Genomic DNA, 3,919 nt, shown 5'->3' on the forward strand with positions numbered 1-3,919 from the left:
CGAATTAAATCGGAATAAAACTCGATAAACTGCAGTTTTTGTGGTTTTTGTTTTTATCATATCTTTTGATCCAGAAATCGGAATAGGATGAATAAGATATCGTTGGAAAGCTCTTGAAGTATACTTTCTAAACCATTTAGAATCATATTAAAGTATTTTATAAAATAAAATATATGGCTGAAATAGTGAGATGGTGTCAGTTTTGGATAGAGTTTGATATTTTATTCATATCTTTTCCGTTATAGCTCGGAATTGATATTATAATATATCATTGGAAAGATAATTTCTAGGGATATCCAACCATATAAAATTTAGATAAAAACTATGAGGCATGAAAATAATATCTGTCTATCTTTGAATGTCTTTCAATTCGAATAAAATTAGGACTTTCAAAAAAAGGAGTTTTATTCAATTTCAAACTCTGTAATCTTATCTTTTCAAAACGGATAATTGGGATCTTTTAGAAACTTATAGAAGTTTCTAATTTATCCTAATTGGTTTAGAAATTGGATTAAATAATTTGGACCCTCCACATGATCATTGGGTCGTAGGTAAGGTGGGCTTAGGTTCGGTTTGGGCTCAGTTTAATATTTTGGCCATAACTTATTCGTTATAACTCGGATTTGGGTTTATAATATATCGTTGGAAAGCTCTTTTAAATCCCCATCAAACTATTCAATCATAGGACACATATTATGGACCAAAATAAATTGGAATACACGTTTTTATAAAAAGGACACAAAATGAATGATTTTAAAGGACACGAAATGAATTATTTTGGGTTTAAAGGCACGAAAAGAGGAAAATAAGTTATGGTTTGGGGAAATGGGCTAGAAGTTGGGTTGGTTTATGAAATGGAAATATGGATTTAAGCACTCCAAGATTAAATACTCAACCCGACCAATAATGGCGGTGAAAGGTTGTTCATCATCGGGTTTGGTTTTGGGGAGACATTTTTAGGTGTCTATAGATAGTAAGAGAAGTTGATAGATTAGGGTTTTGAGAATATTAGGGTTTTAATTCTGATTTTTTTTGGTCCTTGTAATGCTGAACAAAGACCCCTATTATAGGCGTAGCGTAGGTAAAGATGGGCACGGGCCGTGCCGACACGCGGGCGGGACGGGCCCGGCACGGCACGGCACAGCACGGTGGCCCACCTGTGGGTCGTGGGCCGTGCCATGAAATTTTTTTTGAAAATCGGCACGGGCACGGCACGTAGCATGGCGGGCGACACAGTGGCTGGCACGTGGGCCGGCACGCCAGCACGGCACGTGGCACGTCCGGGCACGGCACGGCACGATACGAGGCCAGCCAGGCACGGCCCGTGCCATATTACCGTTGGAAACTAGCCGTTTTTTGCCGTTTTCCAACAGCTATTAACGGCTAGTTTTCCACCCAATTTCAGACCCAAATTCCCTATAAAAACCCCATTTCTTCCTCCAAAAATTTCACAATTCATCAACTCATCTCTTCTCTCTTATTCTCTAATTTTCTTACTCTTAAATTCCTACAATCTTGCTCTCTTTTGTGAAAAGAAAAAAGGAAAAATGGAAACTAATAATCCCACCTTTGGGTATTCTGCTCAAAACAATCCCACCTTTTCGAAATCCCAAAACAATCCCACCTTTAACCCATATCTGCTCAAAACGATCCTTTTTACCTAAAACCTGTTTAACAGGTTAATTGTTTCTAATTTATTTTTTTTACTTTAATTTCTTAATTCTCTCCTTCTACCTCGCACCTACCTAATCCTTAATGGTAACTCAACCATAATTACCACCACCAAACCTCCATAACCACCACCAGACCTCCACCTTGAACTCCCAACCACACCCCCTCTCACCTGACCACGAAACCCCCTCAAACCGACCACCCAGCCACCCACGAAACCTTCCTTGTGCACTGCTTCCCCTCTCGCGCCACCCTATCCCTACTATCGCGTCAAATTGTGGATGAAATTGAGTGAATTATTGCCACCGGAGATCTAGGAGGTCAGAATTGGGCGTTGGCTTGCTATAATTGATACTTTTGGTGTCGATTTGGTTGTTATTTGAGAGCGATGGCTGTGAAAAATGGTTCTTACTTGGCGAATTAGCGGTTGCTCTGTATGTGTGCGAATTTGAGAACGAATTGGTGGTTGATGGAGTTGAGCAACGCATTGGTTTTTTGGCCGTGATAAGGTGCGTGTTTGGTGGTGTTTGGTTGGGTTGTAGTTGGTGGGCAGGGAGGACTGTATCAGTTGGCAGTTGGGAGGAAAAGGGGAGGAAGGGGCTGCTATCGTTGGTTGGGAAAGACTGGGGCGGCAATGGTGGGTGGGCTTTTCCGGTGGGGTTGGCTGGTGGTGTTACCCACAAGGAAGAAGGCAATGGTGGGTGGCATGGGGAGTTTGTTTCGTGGGAAGTTTGGGAAAGGGGTTGATTATTTTTTTTATTATTATTATTTTTGTTCTTTGTTTTTTTTTTAAATAAAAATAAACCACTTAAAAAGTGACACGTGTCAAGTTACCTTCTAACATCGGTTGCCATTTTCACAAACCGGTAAAAGGCTTGTTTTGAGAAGATTGGGGTTAAAGGTGGGATTGTTTTGAGCAGAATACCCAAATGTGGGATTATTAGTTTCCATTTTTTCAAGAAAAAAAAAATTCCTACTCTCTTATAAATTTTACATTTTTACTATTATTACTTTTATTAGTCTACTACTACTACAAAAAAAATAAAAAAATAAAAAAATTGTTATATTTACATTCGGGAAATTAAAAGTTCGGGAAATTATAAATTTGGGAAAGCATTGAAGCGTCATTGTAAGATCTAACTCAACTTTATTGTTATTGTTATTGTTATTGTTATTGTTATTGTTATTGTTATTGTTATTGTTATTGTTATTGTTATTGTTATTGTTATTGTTATTGTTATTGTTATTGTTATTGTTATTGTTATTATTATTATTATTATTATTATTATTATTATTATTATTATTATTATTATTATTATTATTATTATTATTATTATTATTATATTCTTGGAACTACTTAATTATATAAAAACTACTTTCTATTTTAATTGTGGGTTATTTGGATTGTTGAAATCTGGGATCTCCTACCTGGGATCTCATTGACCCAAGTAATCTACTATTATTATAATTGTTTTTAAAAATTTAATTTATACAAAAACTACTTACTAATTCTTATTGTTATTGTTATTATTATTGTTGTTAATTGTTATTATTATTGTTATTGTTACTTTGTTATTGTTATTTATATTATTATTGTTATTGTTACTTTTATTGTTATTGACTTATTGTTATTATTATTAATATTAATCATGGCATCAAACCCGAACCCTTCCTCCTCCTCTAGAAAAGCCAAGTCAAAACGTAGGGAATCACCAAACTCAAACACTTCAATGCCTATGCCCCCCCCCCCCTAACATGCCCTTTCCCTCCCCTAACATGCCCTTTCCAAACACTTCCACCCCTTTCTTTCATCCCCAAAACATGGGAGGGCACGAACAAATGGATGATATGGCTCCTTGGACCCAATTTCAACAAACCCAATTTTCACCTCATTTATACGGATCACAACATGAATTTCCTTTTCCTCCTCCTTCCCAAGGTAGCCAAACACAAGCCTCCGGGTCGAGTGAACCATCCACCCAAATGCCTAACACCCAAAATCCTAATATATTATAGCGGTGTACCGAAGAGGAATTTGCTCAAACCAACCGAAAGAGTGAAGTTTGGGCACATTATCAATTGAGTAAAAATGGACAAAAAGCCAGGTGTCGAACTTGTGGTAAAATTTTCTCGGCCGATACCAAGGGAGGGACGGGACACCTTAGTAGACATTCAAAAAATGTGGTGAACCATCTAGTGATCCAACCCAACCCAAAATTTCTCAATTCCATCCACAAGGCTTCATTTA

Source organism: Chenopodium album, chromosome 3, assembly GCF_948465745.1.
Source record: "Chenopodium album chromosome 3, dcCheAlbu1.1, whole genome shotgun sequence".
In the NCBI taxonomy this organism is placed as follows: domain Eukaryota; kingdom Viridiplantae; phylum Streptophyta; class Magnoliopsida; order Caryophyllales; family Amaranthaceae; genus Chenopodium; species Chenopodium album.